Source organism: Aythya ferina (genome assembly GCF_964211825.1).
Source record: "Aythya ferina genome assembly, chromosome: 10".
In the NCBI taxonomy this organism is placed as follows: Eukaryota; Metazoa; Chordata; class Aves; order Anseriformes; family Anatidae; genus Aythya; species Aythya ferina.
The window spans coordinates 842575-865084 of record NC_140306.1 but is presented as its reverse complement, the minus strand read 5'-3'; the positions used below and the strand labels follow the sequence as shown (position 1 = coordinate 865084).

The 22510-nt window shown below is 41.8% G+C and overlaps 1 long non-coding RNA gene across 1 annotated transcript; it reads right to left on the bottom strand.

Annotated features, from left to right (window-relative positions):
• Positions 1–11889: 11889 nt before the first annotated feature.
• On the bottom strand, positions 11890–21916 carry LOC311442143. Its single transcript, XR_014696473.1, has 3 exons — positions 21570–21916; positions 19968–20248; positions 11890–13888 (listed from the first exon to the last, which is right to left on the bottom strand). It is a non-coding gene; the product is annotated as an uncharacterized lncRNA (long non-coding RNA).
• Positions 21917–22510: the final 594 nt, after the last annotated feature.

Here is a 22510-nt window from a genome sequence, read left to right as displayed (position 1 = left end):
ACAGCCGCACTGCTTTACCACTGCAGCTGTATACTCCAACCACATTAAAGCCCAATATACTCTGTCGCCATAAAATGCCACTTCATAATACACTAAGGCAGGGTGCTTTAGTGTTTACAACAGATGGCAAAACTAAACATGCTTTAAAATGGTTCAAACTGGGGAAAAATCTTCCCTTCTCTGATCATCACACGAGTCATTTTCTCAGGTTAGTGTGCAGGCCAAGCAGTGGCAGTAGCTGGAAGGGGACACCTCTGGTGAAAGGCAAGCTGCTCCCCAAGCACCGCACATCAGTTCCCAAAACCTGCAGCCCTCCAGCCCTCCCCGCTGAGAAGCCACGGGCCAGCCTAGCCACCACATGCGAGCACCTCTGTGCAAGGGGCACGTTCTCTTCGTCGTCCTAAGACTTGGCCAGTGCTGAGGTCGGCAGGCCTGTGTACGTGATAGGCCTCCTTAGATGCTGCTGATGCATTTACTCCGGTTACATGTTAACTGTATGTGACAGCTAAGATTTTTTATTATTTCAGGTATGGGAAGAGCAATGTCTCTGGCTCAGATGGGTGTGGGGTCCAGACTGAACATCCCAGTGAGCCCAGCCAGCCCCCAGCCCTGCAGCCAGGCACGCACTGGGAGGTAGCCTGCTCAGGCATCCCCCAGCAGTCACACCTAGTGGGATTAACCCTGGGGCTTAAAGCTAGAAATGAGGTTGAGCTTTTCCTAAATCGAATTCTCTTCCTGGCACTTATTTTGGTATCGGTGACTTGATAATCTCAGTGGTACCTTTACCATGTATTTTTCCCCTTCTTTACCCTTAAATATGAAATTAAAAGAGCCATTTGCTCATCTAAGCAATATTGACGCATCGCATTTGCTCAAGCAACAAGGATCAATAGCATACGAATCCCAAGAAACCTGCCAGGACATGGAAAAATATAATAAAGATCAAGGTAACAGCAGGTTTTAATTATGTGAGAAAAGGTATGTTCTGTAAGGTCTTTGCAATTTGAGACTATAATCAAAATGTCATCAGCCTGCCTCTTGTATTTTCAATCTCTTAGGAAAATGACTAAAACTGGTATAACATTTTCAGATTAATTTTGATGCTTCCATCAGAAAGCCTGACATTTGGCTAATGTCAGACATCACCTACATTGTCATTTGATTTTCTTCTTCCCCCTTGGGTGTCACTTCACTAATGACCTGGAGGTGGTAATGAAATGCAATGAACAGATTAAGGACAAAACTTAGAAAACAAAGCAATATAGGCTGTGACACTAATGTGCCACCGACAGAAAATCTTCAGAACTGTATGATATACAACACTGTTTAAAACTTTAAATGTAAACATTCTTTTCATTTATTCAGTTAGCTGACACTAAGCAGACTAGTCTGCCTCAAGTACTGTAAAACCTTGCATCAGAACACAAGATATCTGTCAGGAACACCACAAAGCTTCTTAAGTGTTACAGTTATATCACTGTCTCTGACATAGGAAGATGTAGATGTTGGCCTCCCTTTCATGTGTAACAGTGTGCTTTTACAAAGCCTACATATACCTGGTACCTAATTAGAGCCCTTCCTCTCTCAAACCTTCTTTGAAGTTTGATACCAAATAACTTGATAAAAACTATATGAAAAGTTTTCCATCTCTTTCCACAAAACATCTTGTGATACCAGCTACGCATGATACACAAGGAATGAAAAACTCCCAGCATCTGAAGAAAACAATCATAGACATGTAAGAGTAGGGAATTATCTAAGATCCTTATGAGGAAACAGGGTAAAATACGCAAGTGTCGTCAGGGAATCACAGAAATGCAAAGCCAAAAAGACTTGCAGAGATCACATGGGCAGCATTGCCTCCGATGCTCCCGAGAGCAGCACAGCGAGTGCTGACTCAGAACTGCTCCCCCAGGCCACGCCACCCTGCTGCAGCAGGGCTCAGTGGCTCTCGGGGGCTTAGGAAGCCTATCTGATAGAGGATTAGGGAAGTGCTCCATTAGGAAGTCACTGCAGAAAGCATGCTGAAACAAGGCAGGAGGGCCTCTCGGGGCACATCAAACCAAGCACTCCTCTCCAGGATAATGACACCGCTGGGAAATGCAAGCCTGTTCAGAGGACTCCATCCAAAGTAACTCCTCCTGGGGACCAATTTAGAAGACCCCAAATGAAAGGAGAGACAAGTTAAATACCATTTACTGCCTGCAATGTACTACTGCTCCTCAGTCATGGCAGGAGCCAGTGCCTACACCCTTGTGTTTTTCAAGGAAATTCAGCCTTACTGAGTCTCAGCTTGTTCACATCAGCTTGGCTCACTACCGGAACCCCTTCTTCCCATCCCCAGCCTCACTGTTACGCAGCTTTTTTCCCTGCAGCGAACATCTAAGGTTTGCCATAATTCCTCCAAACAAGCTGCTGCTGCTAGTAGCACCTTAACTATTATCAGGACAGCTCTGCAATCCCAATGAAGCTGCTCCCAATGATGCTTTCTTTTGTCCTCTAATCTTCTAGGTGGAAGCATGGATTATAATTCCAAGTTACTGATTTCCTCGAACAGAATTTAAAGCACAGAGAAATTTACCTTTCTTCTTCCTTTAAAAGGTCTATAAAAAGAAATCCCAAGTATTCCAATTTTGAGTGCAGCCCAAACAAGCTTCAGAGGAAGCTCTACAGTTAAACACTGCAAAAGAAAGGATGCATGCAGTTTAAGTGCAGACACAAAATATGTAGCACACATTGTTTTGGCTCTTGCTTTTGTTAATATGTGTTTATTATTCTGCACGATAGTCATTTGGAAAAGGCATGCACACTGGGTGAAATTCATGCCTGTAAGAAATGCACTTTGATGTCTGCCCATTCTAAAGCTTTGCAGTGATAGGAATTTTGCAGAGATGGCTGTCATAGCATTGAGCAGGCACACCCAAATGCAGCCTTCACTGAGTGCACGTTTCTTAGTCCAAACTCACCGGAGTGAGGCATTTGGGTCCATTTCTTTTGTTATCAGATAGCAAGGACTCACTTCGAACTTAATCTCATAATCCTAATGACTGAGAGATTACATACTGCTGTAACCAAAAGCCAGAATCTGTTGTTGTGACTTCAGAGTGTCAGCCCCAAACCTGAGAAAAGAAGTGATGAATGATATCATTACATTTCCTATTACACCATCTGTTTGCAGAGCCCACACCCCGCCCTGTCACTTGCACCAACAAGACAGAAACTATGGCTTAACTGAGGTAATTTCAGCTAAATCCAAAACCTCTGAAACTGACACAAAAATGAGATGCTGCTGTAGAACTCTAAGTATTATCATAAATAGCAATAGCTGCTACTGTGATAACTGCAAAATACTATGGTGAAATTACTTATCTTCTAACCCATGCCTTGCAGACCTCTGAGGGTCTCATTTAACTGCATCGTACAGAACAAATACTGACCGAAGCTTGTCAAGACATGCAAGACCACATAGCTATAGAGAGACCAACCAGACTTTGTCACCTCTTGCTTAACTGTCTGCCCTTGAAAAGATACATTTTGCTTCTAATTTAGGCCTTCTGTAGTGGGAATATCTTTTGAATGCTAGAGAACTACAGTGACCAAAACCTATTAATCTGCAGAGCATGCATCACTCTTACCACATTACTACTTTCCTGGAGAGGAAAAAAGAAAAATTATTTCTGGCATGCTCTTTGAAACGCTTGAACAAATAACTGAAGGCCAAGAGAGAGCAGAAAGGCCACAGAAGTACCAGGAAACATCTCTCTCTGACCTCTTCGAAAGGCACTTTTTCTATGAACCTCATCGGTTGAACAGCTTTTTGAGATCAAATGAAAGCATAAGTCAGTCACGTAAATCTGAGAGGGAAAGCAACTACCATTTGAAGCAGCGGGGCTCAAAGCCAACAAATCAGCAGAATGGACCTCATGATTTCAGCCTTACTTCCAGTCTGCTTCTCAGCTTCTTTCTCCTTCTAGAACTCTCAGCACTACCAAAGGAAAGAATGAACCAAAAACGCCATGCAGGATTTCACCACTGACAGGGAGCTTTCATGGAAGGATCTCAGGTGCCAGAGTGATGGGAGAGGGGATGTGGCAGGCACAGGAGCTTTCTGAACCCATCTGCCATGAGCAAAGCCCCTCGGCTGCAGCCACTGCTCTGCCCCCAGCTCTGGGGGAAGCAGGGCGGCAGACCTCCTGCAGCTTCCACCACATACGTGCCATGAGCAAAGCCTCTTTGTACTTCTATAAGGGATAAGTAATTTGAGGGATTTGCATATATAGCTTTACAAATAAAAGTATGCAGTGTATTTATTTTGTTCTTCTTATATTACCATAAAATAATAATCTGCATTTTAACAGATGGGGAAATTGACACAATATGAATTAGGCAATTTTCTTACTATCAGCGAGTAATAGAATAAGGAATGACCTAACTTCTCCGCATGCACTAACTGCTCCATCAAGTTGCTTTCCAGCACACTCGATTTCTTTCCGCCCACTGCATCAGCGCTCCACAACGCGGCTTGTTTGCCCAGCACAGAGAGTATGCAAAATCCAATCTGCACAATGCAGTCATAATAACTGATTATTCTGGAAGACAAAAATCCCAACAGACAAAAAAGCGTTTTCTAATACTTTCACTGAAAAATTATAGCTCGGATATAAAGCATGTTTCCCCAAAGCTGCCGTGTAATGTCCCGGGTGGGCAGCGGCTGCAGGGCACTCCCATGTCCCCAGCTCGGGCTCCTTCCATGGCCCCACTGAGGCTGGACTTCACGAAGCTCGCAGAAACACCATTACCGCAGCGGGGTGTGCACTGAAGTCACCCATCATCCCATGTTGCCCACAGTGAGCAGATACCTGACCCCTCAGTGCTGGCTCAGGACAGGGACAGCATCCGGGCGAGGAAGGTCGGGCCGATACAGTGGGACCCCCAGGCCTCCTCACGGCCACCCTCCAGCAGTGGGGCACCCCAGGGGCACAGCCAGACTTACCAGTCATCTGTGGGCCGGCAGTGATGGTCTGCTTTGGTCCAGTTCTTTGGGTGCTTTGTCGTGTCCTCCCCAGGAGAGGCCATGCAGGGCTGGGACAGTGGCTGGGCTCCCCACACCACCGGCTCTACCACAGGACAGTGGGGATGCTGCAGCAGCATGGGGGATAGCAGGCCACGGGGCAGAGTGCCCCCATTTGCAGGCATGCAGCACCTGGACACACCAGGGATGGCTTCAGGGCTCTGTCAGGGCAGCTGGTCCCCAGCACGGCAGGCAGTGGATGGCTCCCTGCCCCACTGCTACCTGCATGGCAGGTCGCCGGCGCTGTCTGTGGTGCCAGAGGTAATAATTTGGCCTTGAACGATGTGCAAACACCTGCCAGGGACCGGGGAGGATGACTACAAGGCATTAATTTAATTTCTTTCCCAGGTTGAGGCATTGCCTGAACTGTGGTCGGTTCGTCAAGGTAGCAGACATCATCTGAAAGTGCGTCACTTAAAATAGCGGGTATAAAACCCTGCCTCGACACGGGGCTGAGCGTTAAGGAAAGCGGTTCAGACAGGCGCAGGTGTCCCTGACAAGCATCTGAAATGTATTTAACTTTTGTGGAAATGACCCTTTCCATGACAGGCATATTTTGCTACATAATACAATAGCTCACATTTGAGCTATTTTTCTGAGACGCAGCTAGATTTTCTCTTTCTTAAATGTAGAACGGGACTTTGTGCTGTTACACAATCTCATTTTACCATCAAACATTTCATAAAAGTACTTTTGATTCTTTAGAAACATGAGGTGCTGACAGACAAAGATTAAAAAAAAAAAAAATGTGCTTTTTTACAGGGTTGACTCTATAGAATCACTGCTCATGATTATACTTGAAAACCCAATGCTGTCTGGAGAGGAGGAGTGCACTGCTGCTCTGTTCCTGTCTCACATCTGAGCAGTGTTTGGAGAGCAAAGGGATAAAATGGTTCAGTGAATTAATTGAAGTAAGTGTTGTAAGCCATAAATTTAATAAATAAATAAATAAAAGCCATTGTTGCAAATATTGAAGGTTTTTAAAAACAATGTTGCAGGAAATCTGATTTGCTACTAGATAATGTTTAATTCCTTTGGTCTTGATTTGCAAAGGGTAAGTTGAAGCTAAATTATCAAGGAATAAGTAAGCAAGTTGATATGTTTTAATCTTCTAACGTGATAGCAGCCATTGCATGATACATTTTTCTCATGATGTGAGGTACAGTAATTTATGACTGCATGGGAGAACTTGAGGCTCTGTTTTAGATCATCAGTTCTTCCTAGGTGGTTGATTCAAGCAGAAGGCCTATACTTCAGACATTTCCAATTTACGTGAAATATCAAAGAATTGGGGTTGTAATCTGGTGAGTTAGAGCTAAAATTTCCAAAGTATTTCTGCCAAAGCTTCCCTAGCAGGATGGGAAGTTTCTTTCTGCTGCATGCTTCCATGCACAGGATGATTTGTCATCATGGAGGCTCATTAAGCCTAAGGTAAACACAGATCTTCATATGTATGTATTATCAAATAGTCTTACAGGCTATACCACTAAATCACCAAGACAATTATACTTCAGTATGCAAATGCACCACTGTGTTGATACAAGGAATCTCCAAACTGAGATAGTCTTGGCTAACGTTCTAATTTTGAATAAGCCGGTATGTTCACAGTACTCCTTTTGAGAATAATCTATGGTTGTACAAAAAGAAAAGAATATGGTTTAAAAGTTCATGTACCCTTTAGTGTCAACACATACTGCAGATACAAATTACCCCAGATTTTCCCTGAGTTGTATATCTACATTATATTTCATGCATATATGTTTGAATATTAGTGAACTGAAAGGAAATGAATAGATGTAGTAAGCCAGAGCAAGCATTCTCAAAGAGTTCTTTGAGATGTAAGCCTGGGTTTCCCACATGTGAAGGACAAAGTACAGGGAATTTAGAGTTCAAGCACCTTCTTTTAAAAGACAACATTCCTTCCCCCATTCCTCTGAAGGGCGAGCTTGTGGCATGCTTCATGCTAGTTAAACTTTGAGTTGATAAATACAGGGACCGTATTTTGACTGAATGCAAAGTCTGATTCTTCAATTAATAAAATTTCATATTTAGGATATAAGTAGAGGAGAGAAATATCTCCAAAATATGTTGGTCCTGATACATCGGGAATTCAGAGGAGAAGAATGTTAAAAAGAAGAAGCTGAAATATTTGATGTTTTCCATTTAGTGACAGCTACCCAGGCAGGTTTTTGTTATGGCTCTGGGTTCAAAAGTGATACAGAGAGGCATTGAAGTATCCTCATTTCCGTTCTTGCTGAAATGGTTAGGCACCTGTCAGGCACAAAAATCTGTGAAGGGACAAAAATATGAAACAGACATAAGAAGAGCTATGGTACAGCACACAGCAAGTGATTAAGCAGCATTTCACAGGCCCTGAACAACTCAGAACAACAGAATACCTTTTTTTTCAGGATTTCATCTGTTTCATACCGAATATGCCAGTATGCAATACATTACATGTATGTGGAGTAGTAGTCAAACTGCAGTATATCTTGAACATGGTACAAGCAGCTCAACACACCAGTGATCACCAGTCTAAGAAAACCAAAATTCTTCCAGAAACTGTTCTGGATTGTGGGTCTCTCTCGTTTAAAAAAGTAAAAGGTGTTATGGCACTGAGAAATCTGAAATCTGGGAACTCTGAATTAGTAGGAAAGTCGTGAAAATATTTGTAGAAGAGTAGAATCATCATACTTCCTAGGGAAGAAGCATTCACTCTTCAATTCATGCACAGTATAACCTTGAGGGCAGTACTGTCAGTATGACTCGGGTCTTACCCAAAGGAACTGAATCACGTAGGTGAAGAAGCACTTCGTTTTCTATGCCAATCCATTCTTCACCTTCCACTGTGAGACTGCCAGTGAGAGTTAATTGGTGGCAACTGTGATAGTAACTGCTGTAGTGTAGAAAATATCTTCTGGGGACTCCACAAACACCATCTATTCATTGTTTTATACGTATAGGCTGCCCAGGAGAAGATGGCTGACAGTGCTCTGTGAGTACTGACATAGATCAGATTGTGGACAGTGCCCTGCCCGTGAAGTGTTATGTATTTTATCACCTAACGACTCAAATAAAAAATACGTTATAGAGAAAGAATATCACTTCCAATATTTATGTCAAATACCTATTCATCTTCCTTTGGAAAAGAAATAGGTGATTATTGCAAGCAGGACAGTTACAAAGTAAATAAATAAATAAATCCTAAGTTATCTGCAGCAAATAAAGCAATTTCATTGTATTTTACAGCCTGGTAACAGCGAACCTGCCAGAATGTGCTGCCAACACACTCTATTTGTGCTGAGGAACTGCCCAGTTACAAGGCTCCAGAGTTCTCTTGAAGTAACAGATTTGCATGCAAAAAGCCTGTTTTTATCGAAAACTGATTCTACCCTTGCATAGTATCTGCCACCAGTTGTAATAAGCATTGAATTGAATGTGAGCTCGTTATTTTCTATCTGGTTCTAAATTACAAAGAGCAGATACTATGAATGACATAACTGAATAATTTATTGAGGTAACTAAATTTAAAATTAATTTAATAAAGTTTATTTTTCTTTCATAGTCTGGCCTCATCAGAAAAGCACACCATATGCACCATAAGAGAAGAACATTCCTATTTTCTTCTAAACACACAACCTGACAATTAGAGAATTTAAATGGCGTTAGTAGAAGGCTTTTCCAGATGGTTGTGATGAAGTATGAGATGTATTTATTCATATTTTTACCATGTAAAAGTGAAACAGATAAGCCACTGTAGTTGAAAACTACAGAACATCCAGGAATTACATAAAGAGACATGAATAATGCTGAATAATACAAATGACAGGAGAACTTGGATGAAACAGTTCCCTGTTCCCAGTAGGTTATGATGTAAAGTGCTGGAGTATTAAAAATAAGTGGTTTGTTTAGAATTTCTAGCTATAATTCCTAAACTCTGTTGTATGTGTTTGAGTTTTTTTGCTTCTAAGATAGAGGGATGAAGGTTTGTCTTCTAAGACTTACTAATTTTGTTTAGTTTTGTATAATTCAAACCACTGGAAAAGATAGTATTCCCAATTCCTACATATACATTTAGAAATCCTTTCTGTCGTTAGAGAAGTTTTTCTGCTAACAGTGTCCATAAATATGTGTAGTCACAGAAAGCATTCTGCAAATCTGGAAAGCAGATGTGTTTGGAGTTTTTATCACGAGAGAATTCTTTGAGCAGAAATGAATGGAGAGAGAACCAGAGCTCTTTTCTCTGGATTCATTTTTAACTTGCAGTTTTGGAACATAAAATAGCACTCTTGGTATTTGACAGAATCTAGTGATCAGTACTGCAGAAAATGTTCCAGATCGTGTTATCTTTTGGACAAAATTCCAGATCAGCTGTCCTCAACAAGAAGGCAAGGTGTTTCACGGGTTTCAAAATAAGCTAGAAACTCACTTGGTACCTAATGAATTGTGACATCCTATGTTGGTTTGGTTCTTGCAGTCATGTGGAAACTATCTATGAAAGGCATTGGCCATTAATAAAACAGAAAATGACACAAGCAGCACAGACAGCATTGTCTGATGATTCATTGAACTCAGAATTGGAACACGCAGACTCTGTGACTGCAGATAATAGCAGCAGTGTGAAGGGAAGTTGCATGCTTTTCCAGGTGCTGTCACACCACTGGCAAGAAAATACAGCACAGGGCTGCCAGAGCAGGTTCACTGCTGAACTACAAAATGTATACTGTAATAACAAAGACTACCCTGTGCTAAGCACCTCGCTCTAGCTATGAATGTATCTTTTATTAAATAGTTATGCCTTTTCACAGTTAAAACCAGTAAAAATAAAGGCTTTTTGCTGATGAGAAGAAAATGTCCACTAGATTAAGGAACCAGTTACATCCTTCACCTTTCAGAGGAAGAAAGAAAATTCCTTTAGTGAAATCCACCAGGCTTGCAGTAGTGATATTGTTAGAAAAAACAGATTCCTGGCTATCAGTTAGACAAATTTATTCTAATAGGATATCCTAACATATTGTCCCTGTGTGGTTTTTTTCTGTTGTTTTGTTTTGCTTTTTTTTTTGTTTTGTTTTAATAGCAAGGTAAAAGAACTGTAGATTTTTAAAATTGAGTTTACAATTCAATGTTGGTTTTGAAGTAATTAGGAAGTCTTATGGGAAGGGATAATGGCTTCATGCTTTTGCTCGAAACATCTGCATGCATGATGCATAAAGGCCATTGCTCTACTTAGGTCTCTTGGAGACTTATTTCTCCAGAACAAGCTTTCGGATTTTTTTCCTCTGGACATACATGTACTTCCCAACTGTCAAGGTCACAGTCTCTACTTATAAATTCCTAAACAGAAAAAAAGTAAGTCCTTCAAGAAGGGAAGTTATGTAACTGAGTATCTATAATTAAACCGAGCAATGACACCCATAATCATACTTCATGAAACAAGAGCTGAAACTTTAAAATTGGCTAGAAAAGTGTGGCTCAGGGGACAGGGTAGAAATTAGAACTTCTTACCTCTCTGTGTCTCAGTCAGAAACAGCTAAAAGTTATTTTTGTTTCTGGCTTATTTTATAAATCTTTGCAAGTAATCACTTTGTCCAAATCTCATTGAGGTCAGAGAGAGCCTTTCCATTTACTTTATGTATCTTTGAATGAAAGCACTCACCGGTAGTAGGATTCACGTGCAGCTATTTATACCCCATACCCATTATCTTTCTTCCTGACTGTATGAGCTGAAAGGTTACAAAGGCTGCCCCTCTCACGTACAGAATTAGTCATACAGCTGTAGTTCACTTGTTAAGGTATATTGAAACTTAGCCCATGAACCATTTGTACGTTTGTTTCATGAATAAATGCTTCAGACTATGGACAGTCTAAATAAAGCTGCAGCCCATTCTTGTGTTCATCAAACACCTGCTTCATATTTGTGAGCTCTGCACTTTGTAGAGTTGGAGTCTAAACAGGTGGGTGCTCTAATAATAAAGGAAACCCATTCCTATCTGGGAATCCCAACAGTTGTATGAATCACAGCTGCACTTCTGAGATTTGGAGATCTCTTTGAAATCCTAATCTTTAATTAAACTTGTAAAGGAAAAACAGTATAGTAGAAGACAAAATAACAGTGGTATTTGGAAAGAGGTAAGTGAGGCAGGATGTGAGTACATGATTTCCTCCATTTTAGATGCACCTGCTGTAAAGGCATTTGCAAGGGAAGAGGTGTTAGGAGCTGGTTAGAAGCTCACGATGCCAGTGAGGTTATTGCAGCAGTAGTGAATTACACAGGTGCAGGATCAGTGTGACTTCTGCCCCTCCTCTGCAGCAACAGCTGCTTCTAGGTGAAAGCATGGGATAAGCAAAATTTCTTCTGTGCGACAGACTAAACCTGACTTATTTCTGGGTCCAAACATCAAAGGGTCAAATTGCTAAAATCCTCCCCCAGCACTGAGAGCTGTGGCCACTAATTGCTTCTGTGGAGCCACACCAAATTTCTTCTGTCTTCACCACCCTCAGCTACAGGATTGCTGCTCAACCGGCTGCAAATACCTGACAGGCAGACAGCACCTCAGGGACGGAAGGCTTTAAAGCAAAGTACAGCCATGTGTCACTGACATGTTCATGTGAAAATTCACAATGTGCTGACAATCCAGATCTCCTAGTAGCATCACGTAGTCCAGATAAAGTAAAAGCCCCAAGTAAAAGGTGCCCCTGGGATATGTAAAAGTTGCTTTGGAGCAAGAGATGAAAATATTGCTGGTACAAACTTCACGGAGTCCAGCAAACAGACCAAGTTCAGAAACAGGCAGTTACAGACGTGCCACACAATCTCATCCACCCAACAGGGTTTATTATCCATGAGGTCAAATGCAGCAGGTATATTTTAAATAGAAAAGTAGATGAAAGGTAAAAGCAAGTTCAAACTGTCTGAATTCAAACAGAAGCATCCAACAGCTACTGAATTTCAATGGGATTTATATGGCTGCTGCCTTCAGACTCCTTTGAAAGCTTTATGAGTAACTACCTCCCCAAAACGTGCTCGTATACAAGTAATTTGCTTAACTAATTATCTTTAAATCATGTCCGTTCAGCACTGTTAAGCCAGCTATGGCCACATATCTGGTGGCAGAAAATTTCAGAACACAACTCTGAAATGCAGCTACAGATGTGTCTTAACTAGAAGCAGTATAACACATCATATGGATGTTTTCTTTAACTACTTCCAGAAAGTTTCTCAACAATATTTCCCATAGATATAGCAGCTTCAGGGCTGGCGTGCTTATTTTAAATGCTTGTTCCTATAAGGCTGGTAGAGATTTGGCAAGTGTGAGATTAAAACAGATTAAGAATTGTAGAATAAAACCAAACATGTTGCATGATTCTCTGTCCTTTGAATCTGAAAGCACTGTTAATGTTTTGATCTAAAAGGATCTTTGGGAGAAGTTCTCTGGTCCTGCACTCTCAGCTGTACCCTACCTAAGGTTAAACAGCAGATATCAGCCACCCACAAGGAAGCTGCCGGAACCCATCCATGGGCTGCCCCTGCAGGCACATCTCTTTACACAGCAAAGGTTCCCAGTGCTAATTGTGCATAAGGATACAAATATATTTTAACATAAACAGCTTCCAGAAGAAATGCAGCTACCAATGAAATAACAGAAAAACTGAGTTCTGCCATTTGCAGCAGGGCTCCTCCCATGCCTTTAGCACCTCTCCGTACCTGCGCGTTCTTGTATGTTATTGCTGCAATGCAATCCTCTATTGTATTCCCTGATCTTCACATGAGAGCTTTCTGAAAAGCGTTCTGTCAATAGACATTTCATCTAAATCTCAAAACATGTTTGATAGAAATTCGTAGGAAGACGTTTTAGACCATTTGAAGATACTGGCGTTTGTTAATTTATTCCTACAAATATTATGCTAAAATTTTCTTCCCTTCCTGAATCCACAAATTCGTAAGGAGTTAAACCTGGCATCTGATACAGGCATGATTTGAATGGCCCTGCCAAGGAACCTGTTGTATATGCTTTATATAAGATTAGAAGCAATTTTAAATATGATTTCATGATAGTCACTTAATAACTACTAAGATTTTAACATAATTAAGGGAAGTTTGATCCTTTATGTGCTATTACTTGGGATTTGAATGAGTTAATATTTTGCCATTGCAGTGGTCCTCTCTCTGACTTGCCTTGCACGCTGAGGCTGTTGCTGGAGTGGTTTGCAGGAACAAGAGTGGGAATATCTCCCTTGAGAGTCACCTAGCAAAATCCCCCAAAGCAGAGTGAGGCGGCTCATCATTGACAACAGAAAGGCAAAGAATACACAGCTCTACAAATCATCACTCTGTGGAGATTCACAATCTACAAGATGTAAAAGGACACGAGGAAGATGACTTTTGTATTGCTTTAAAATCATTGATAGCAAAGGCAATGCAATTGAAGCAGCACTTGCCCTCAGCAAATTCTTAAATGGCCTTTAGTATTTTAAGAACGGGGCAGCAAAGGAAAATGTCCAGAAAAGCAAAATTCATTCAGTTTACTGTCTGTAGGGATGTAGCATCACTGCTTGAGGTATTAACAGCAATCTCCAAAATCCTGAAGTACGATACAGATGGTATCATTGACAGTCACGCACTGTCTGCCCCAGTTAGCTGCCTTGTCCATTTGCATGACCAGAAACAGCTTTGGAAGGCATAAGAGGTCACACTCATTTCCGTGGGACAGATTTCCAGTTCCAGCAGTCAGGTTCCACTAGATTTGTGCATTGTGGTTCATAAGTGACCGACACAGTGAGGACTGAAGGACTTTGGGTGCATTTCAGCTTTCACTTCTGTGAATCACCAGGAATAAAAGTAAATTTAAACAAGTACTTTACAGCTGTAACAAAGTTTGCTAGCTTACTCCTTTGTTCATTATTTTCATTTTCTGCCACTTGAGTAAATAACTCATGTTCCATCTTGCTTTTCACAGTCAAGCTTCCTTTCTTCCTATTCCCATTCCTTCCTACACAGCTCTTTCCCTTATCCTCCATCCTCCCATATAAAATGAATTGCAGCACAAAGCAGTAGGTAAGTTTTCCTCAAAGACTTCAGATATCTGTGTCTCCAAAGTTATTTTCTACCTTTGTATTATCAAAAAAAAAAAAAAAAAGCTGTTGACATATTTTGATTCTAGGAAAAATAGGAAGGCTTTCTTGACACTTTTTAAGGAAACACCTAGGTGTTGTTAAATAAAGTAAATAAGCCTTAAGCATCTTGTGGTGATGAGGCGAAAATATATATCAACATTCCTGTGCGAGTCCAGTGTGACTGCCAAGGTCCCAGTTCCTCACCCAGCACATCAAAATAAGCTGCCTGAAAGCAGAACTATCCTTGCCTGGATTTCTACCACCGTATTGAACAGGAGGACAAAAGCAGGAGTGGTGTAAGAATATCTACCCATCCGTCCATCTTCCTGTTGACAAATGCTTTGGGCTGGATGTCTGAGAGGATGACACAGACAGCATAAGAAAACTTTCCTTGGCAGGACTCCAGCCAGCTGGTATTTCTGATTTTGAGAAACTGCACCAAAGGTAACAGAGCAACCTTTCCATTTCAATTTTTCACGCTCCCATGCGTGAGCTTTTTTCATCTTATTGAAGTCTCACCCACCCAGCCCAGCCATAACACCGGCTGCAAGCCTGGAACAAAGCATTCTCATCGGCTTCTCCAGCTGGAACAGAGTGAGAAGTGGTGGTAACATGAAGCAGGCATCGGTCACAGGCACGGCACCTCTCGACAGCCCCAGCTGGCCCTGCTGACCCTCCATCAGCCAGCCTCAGACAGTTCCCCACCCCACTGCTGCTACTAAAACCAGCTTTGCTGGGGCGCTGCTCGTGGCCAGCTGCTGGGGAGCTCTCGGCACCACCCCGGTGCTCCTGGCCAGCTGTGATGGCACACAGCCCCTCTCGGACTCCAGCTCCTGCCGAAACAAGTGCAGGACACAACAAAGCACACAACAAGATCCAGCGCTCAAAGAACTTCCATGGATTAAAAGCAGCCTGATAAATCACGTTTCTTCTATGCACACGTTTATTCCCAGCACTCCTTCTCTGGTGGTGCCCTTTGTGGTTGAGTCAATACTGACAAATTCTGGGTTTTTAGTTCACTAACCTGATAAAGTTTGTGAGACTGAAATGATTTTTTGGTTATACAGTGAACAGGCAGTTTGGGGTGATTGTTTTCTCTTGTCCCTGACAGAGCTACAATCCCTCATAAGGTTACCAAATACCTTTAGGGTTCTTTTTTTTGCTCGCGTCTCTGTCAAGGTTATGAAGCCTTGTAACACTTATCTGGAATTTCCAGATGTCCCTCTGTACCCTGAAACGCTCTTTCAGATCAGGTTTTATGTCATCTGGAAATCCCAACCACATTCACTGCAGGTGCCAGCCAGCTATCTGAGCAGGGCACCCGCAATTAAAACTTGGTCTCTAGGAGGTGCTGAACAAAACCACGGTAATTCATTTCTCTTAGCTTCAAGGACCAAACGAAAACAAAAGGGCTTAATTCAACTCTGGAAGGCAAAATAGTCCATTGACTTTAGAGGGAAGCAGAGTTGAAATTAAAATGGGATTTTTAAACTGCTATGGACCAGATGTTTTGTATTATGGCTACAATAGCTTCTGCAGGATATTATCTGCAAAGTCCTTTTGGGATCTTGTGCAGTGAGAGATACTATATAAACACTGATATTAATTATCCTGCTATTGTGAATGCTTATCAGTGTTCTGAAATTTCAGATATCTCATGTTAACATTATGGCTTTTAAAATGTGGTTTACATTAAAAACAAGTGGTTTTGCTTTCAGTCCCATGAAGTACAGAACAATAATCTAAATAAAAAGGGGACCTACTTCGACTGGAGCATCGGTTCAAGGAAACAAAGCAGCTTGGGGTAACCTTTGCACCAAGCCTCACAAACCACCCCTTCCCTTAGGGCTGTGAACATGAAAGGCTTACATAGCTCTACCTGTACATAATTCCTGGCAATGCTGTGAGCTCATGTCTCAAGATTTAATAATATTTTATTCATACATACTCTAGTCAGCTACAGATTTTCTTCATCAGTTCTAATTCTTCAGCTATATCTTAAACAGATGCCAGTTAGCACTAAATGCACTTTGAGCTGTAGTAACCAGCAAATTCTCTAAAATATCATTTACAACACTCAGTTCCGTTAGAGATCAATACTTTTCCCATAAATCCCACCTATTTTCTTAACTCTAAAGATCCCTTAAAATTTGGCAGTTGTGCAGCCGCTTGGTGAGCAGTTCAACAGCTGCCTCACATTAAGTGTTTTACCAGAGTGCCACCTGGTGGGGCTCTGGAAGCGAAATCTTTCCTCGGTGGTTGGTTGGGCATTAACAGACATTTTGGAGGAAGCAGTAATGCGAGCCCTGCCTTCCAGACAAGAAGGAAATCGAGAAATAGGATTTTTGTTCTTGAGCGTTGCCTACAGTCTCAGCACATGGGAAGAGTAAGCATTGTTTCCAAGAATGCAGTGCAGTGGCAGCACCAGGCATATTGGAAAACCATTGGACTGCAATCATGGAAGGGTAGAGATGCACAAGATACATACAAATATTTGCAGGTGTTACTGCCTAACATGTTCACACTATTCAAGTAAGATGTGCTTACACATTTAGTGTGCTAACAAACAGAAGCCAAGCTTGCTAGCTTATTACTGCTTGTGGTGCTCTGCACTCACCTTCAGGTTTTGGTGGTGGGGCAGTCCCAAGGGACACTGCCTGTGGCACTGCAAGCTGGGGAGCAGCTTGGCCATTCCTGGTTCAGAACTAGAACCTAGAAGCACAACTGAAATCTGAACAGCGATGGGAGTCAAGTCTTCTATTCATCTTGGTGTTTGGGTGCTAAACCTGCAGAGGGGCTGATTAGTTCAACTTTCAGCCCTTGAATGGTTCTTTCTAACCGCCATTTTAAGCACACTTGTGTCTGCATTTTCTTCAAATCAGATCACTTCAGAAATGAATCTCCTTGTCATTTTCACTTAATCCTTTTAAGTTTGTGTTGCAGAGCTGTTTTTGAAAGGCTGTGTCAATTACTTTCAGGTAAAACCAAACCAGATGCATCCAGCAGCATCCTTTGTGCACTCCAGCTGCTGCTGTGAGTCCACAGTCAAAGAAGAAAAGTCGCATCCTGAGCACCAGCTGCCTCAATCTGCAGTTCCACCCTTCCTGCATTTCACAGAATTTTTACTTCATACAGTAGAAAAAAATCTAGATAACATTTCCTTATTATTATAATATTGGTGGTAGGTGGACAGTTGAACGAGATGGTCTTGGAGGTCTTTTCCAACCTTGATTCTATGATTTCTCCTTTCATACTTCTGAAAGTTCTGAACTCCAGCATTGCATTTGCTCATCTTGATGCATCATTTGTTCTCATAAATCACAAAAGATAATTCATTACACCTATATTTGAATCATGGCAGTGCCACTGCCTACATTTTCTAAGCTATAAGTTCAAGGGAAAAAGAGTGATTTTATCACATACTCAGTAATGGAATTTCTATGCGTCTGTCCCACCTCACTCAACATTATTGTTCCTCTCATCATTGCTATGAAAAATCATCTATCCAACAGACACATTCAAGTCTTTTGTGTAGCACTGGGCCACAAAAACAACAAAAGTCAGTTTGTAGAGGGGTTTGTCCCAGTTACTATTATTCATTTCTGTAGGCAATTCTTCTCATTACAACTTCTAACAATGAGAACATCAGCCTAGTATTGATAATATCGTGCTTCACTGTACAACCACTGCAGATGTCTTGCACAACCTTCCCCAAATATGTCAGCATCTGACTCAAATCAGTATGCACGGGGTAGCAGCACTACTTCCAAACCTCACAAAAATTAATTTATTTGTGACTGGAACATTAGAAGCTGTAGCTAACCTGGGAGATCAGTGGCATCCTTCCAAAGACCTTTCCAGTTCACGCATTAAACTGGAGTGCTTCTTGGTTTTGTGGACTGGTACAATTTTTGTTTCAGTGGAACTCAAGACTTACCAGAAAGTGCATTTAAGCACTGGAGTGATGCATTTACCTGATTTCCTCTACCACACAGAAAACCTCATCTTAAATACAGATTCAGAGATTAATGTAGATTAACTGAATTAACTGAATCTATATTCAAGTGGTTCAGTAGGAGCCACTCTCACCACAGCTCCATCCGAGGAGCTGCCTACAGAAGCATGTTTCAGTGCTAAAAAGACCTGTACACCATCTAATTTTGTGGGAACAACTCCTTGAACTTAAATGCCAGCTCATTTTTCAGTACCATTCTTTACTGTCATAAAGAGAGAAGCCAGGATCAGCTGTCCTGTTACCTGTGACAGCATTAATACTTGTGGTCAAGACAGCAGTCATTCTGGACTTAAATTGCTGCAGTCTAACAAATATCATCCCGCAGTTGATTACTTATCTGAATAGGGCAAAGCAAAGGCCATTAAAGGCATATTGAATTTGGCATGACCAGATCCACATATCACAATGCAGTAATAAAAGTTTGAACACACAAATGCTCAGATTTTAACTAAATTGCACCAGTACAATCTATTTGTGAAATATACAAGCAAGCAATAACTATAAAAGAAAATAGCCTAATTGTATAAATATTGATTGAAAAAAAAAAAAAAAAAATCATGCTGTATCTCCATCAGGCACTCATCTAAGGAGAAAGGAGGCATTCTGAGTAGCCACTCTAATAGGTGAAATCTCAGCCTTCAGGCTATAAATCAACTTCTAATTGTTGCAGACTAAGGAGGGAGTTTATGTAGAGATTACTTTATGCTCAATTCTGAGTTTTCTATTGATTTAAAAGGAAGGTCAAGCTCTAGCTGCCTGCTCCAGGGTTTCCTCTATGAAACATCTGTGTTTGATCATTGCTAGGTAAAGAATAGAGAATTAAGAGAATGCCTAAGAGAAGGCATTGAATCAGAAGCAAGAAATGGGAACCAATAGAGTCTGTCCTTAAGATACCTGTTGTCATGATTTAACATTTGTGAGAATAAATACAAAATATATCATACATTCAAGTCTTTCCTATAAAGGGATTCAGTCTAATTAAGAGCAGCAATTAATAAAATGCTGTATGGCAGGGCCAGGCTGAAATCCCAGTAAAGTCAGCTTGTTTGCTACCAACAGCACAAGCAGGACTGCAGTTCCTTCCCTGTAGGATGTGAATCTGCCCTATAGCATGCTGCAGGGCTTCGTCTCTGTCCCCTGCACTCCTTTTCAAGTTACAGTCCTGATGTAAAAATGGCAGTATTAAAGGGTGGAAGGCAGGAGCTCCCTGAAGTAACTCATCTCAGGGCTGCCCTGGAGATCATACTGCAGTTTAGTGGTGCCCTGAAGGTAAGACAAGACCAAGCAACACCAAGACTTTGATCTAAATGCTCATCCTGGGCTTCTGCAGTCTCCTTTTGGAACATGCAAATTGTGACTCCTGGCTAAGCCCAGGATCAGTGTGGCATTTCCAGAACGGCTGGTATAGGGATGAGTGGCACCTTCCTAGTGACTTTTGCTGTCAAAACCTATACCCCAACATCTTACTGCATACCAGCAAGCTTTTATTGTTACCAAAACACTCCTCTGCTGATACATTAGCCTTTAATTGGTCAACACTGCTTAACTAGGGACACCCTTTGCTAGCCTTTAGTTATAATGGGTTACAGGATAAAGAGCTGAAGTGCTTTGGTGTCCCAGGCCTCATTTTATGGACTTGCCATACCCTAGGGTGAAAAATGGCTCCACATAATTCAGTTACTTTATATTGCACTACTTAAAATCAAGCCCAAAATAATACAGTTACAAATCCTTAAGAAATGGGTGAAAAAAAAATATTCTACTCACAATGTGGTTGCAGCAGAGATCACTTCTTTATCCTGTTGACATCTTAGCTCACTCCCGATGTGGTACCAGTGAGGGTCTGACTTCATGCACCCTGCCTTTCCAGGTCTATCCCCACAGAGCAGCACACAGCAGCTTTCACACTGAGCTGCCCTTGGAGCCTGCAGGAGGTGATGCCCAGACCCCTGATCCAAGCACAGGCAGTAGTGGCAAGGTCATGCTGACTTTGCACATAAAAGTAGCAGATGGAGCAAAGAGCAATTGCTATAGGTACAGATGTCTGCCTAATATTGGAACAGGCATAGATAAATTCAAAAGGAAGCAGGCACTCTCCTCAGATCTGTTAGATTAGCACAATGCTGGATTGCCCAGCATTGATACCCAGCAGCACCACAAAGAGCACAACTCATCACCACGTGTATAAAAGTGCTTATGCCAGTGATACAGACCTTTTGTCCATAAAGCAGACTAATGTCTGACTGGTAGGAAAAATGAAGCACTCAAACCCATTGCAGAAAACAAGTAATCTGTCACATATGCTGAGGGCCCAGGACTAAATACTTCTCTGCTAGAAAAGAGATTTGCTGAATCTAGAATATATACATTATGCCTGTCTTTTACAGCCCTGTGACAGAGCAATTGCTGTTGTAGTAGAGATGAACCTCAGACTTGTTCTGCTCCCTCTTGAAGTTAGGGACCACCTGAAAACCTCCATAATTCCCTGAGGAATTATAGTTCATTATACTATGAGCCTTCTGCAACTCTTCACATCAATTAAGTGTAGAGTTCTGCTCCCTAGCTCTAGTGGCTAGTTGGCATTCTTCAGAAAGAAATGTAGCTTTCCCAAGAGTTTACATCCTGTCTGTATCCATTAAAACTGTGTGCAATGCATGCATCTAAATGGCTTTGCTGTATATAGGTTGCTGTTGCCTGTCAACCAAGATTGGATGGGATTAGTATTTAATCAGCATAGTTAAATGGTCCTCTTCTTAGGCATCCAGCAGCAGTACATGCACACAACATACAACAGGATTGAAATGGAAATGCTTGCACTATGACAGCTGAATTCCCCAAATTCAGGCCTGGTTACAGCGTGTAAGAACAGATGCAGCACCAGAGCACTGAGCACTCACAGCCTGGCAGGAGCTGGCTCCAATCTTCCTATTCACACCCTTAATGGGTATCACATTAGCCAGAACCTACTCATGCAGAAAGATGTCTCTCATCAAGAGTTAATTATTAATAGATAAATTCAATAGAGAGATTTAAAAAAGATAGGATTAATTTAACAAAAAAGTAAGATCAACTCAATTCAGGCATTTCAAACACAGATCCTCACATTAGTCTGTCTGGCTCTTTAAGCATTTCTTTCATGTCTACTGCTACACATCTGAGTACTCCATCATAACTTGGATGCTGCATTCCTCCTCCTATTATCTGGACGTTAACTTCTTTAGGAAGTCTTAGCTTTGGGGCACACTAACACTTTGCTATATTGCTGGTTTTAAAACTGTAAGCTCCTCCGAGGAGCAAGAAATAGCAAGTTGCAGCATCAGGATGCAGCCCATGTGCCTGGTATGGGAGATTTATACTAGCAGAACTTACACTGCTGATCCAGAGGAATAAAGCCAGATCCCCAGGAACGCAAGCAGGGCAGACCAGGGATGGGACCAGCTCCGAACAGGAGTGGATGGTGTTAGTCAGGGAAGCAGGTCCAAAGCCAAGTCATGACATCCACCCAAAGGTCAGGGTCAGGATGGGGTCTGGCAATCTCCAGGCAGGTTCACACTGGTGAGACAGGCATGGGGGTCTAGGGGAGGAGGTAAATGCACAGGGTCTGCCTGTGGCCAGGCACTGTGGGGCCAAACCCAACACATCCCAGGACAACCCAGGAAGGGGCTGAGCCCCCACACTGGGCATAAATGGGCTCCGGGCCCCCAGGTGCAGGGAGCAGGTGAGGCTGCTCAGGGCTGTTAAGTCTTATTAATGCCCTCAGAGCCCTGGCATGTGGGATGCATAAGCAAATGGAAAGGTTGCTCCTGTCCTAAAGAGCCTGTCAAGCTTGCTTGCTTGCTTGCTTGCTTGCTTGCTTGCTTGCTTGCTTGCTTGCTTGCTTGCTTGCTTAAGGACAGGGTAAGGTATTGGGGGTTTTTTTGAGAGCTAAATGTTGATCCAGTTACATGAGATTACAGACACTTCCCAGTTTCAATCATTTAACCATTACTTGTGCCTGTAACAACTTTTCCAGAGCAAATCAGTAGAAGATGCTAGTCAAAGCAAAATATTATAAATTATCAGGAAGATTTAACTCTACTTTTTTTTACCACTTTTTTTCTGTAGATGCTGCAGAGTGATGTTAGCATTTCCATTTCTGTATGGAGAAGCTAAGTTTGTTTGCTGAGAACATAATTGGCTGCTTTTCATCCTGACTGGGAACCTCATATTTCAAGAATCCATAAATAAATGCTACTAATAAAAATAAAGAGACACAAAGAAGCCATCTAATTAATTTGCAGTGAAAGGCCAAAGAAACCACAAATTGTAGG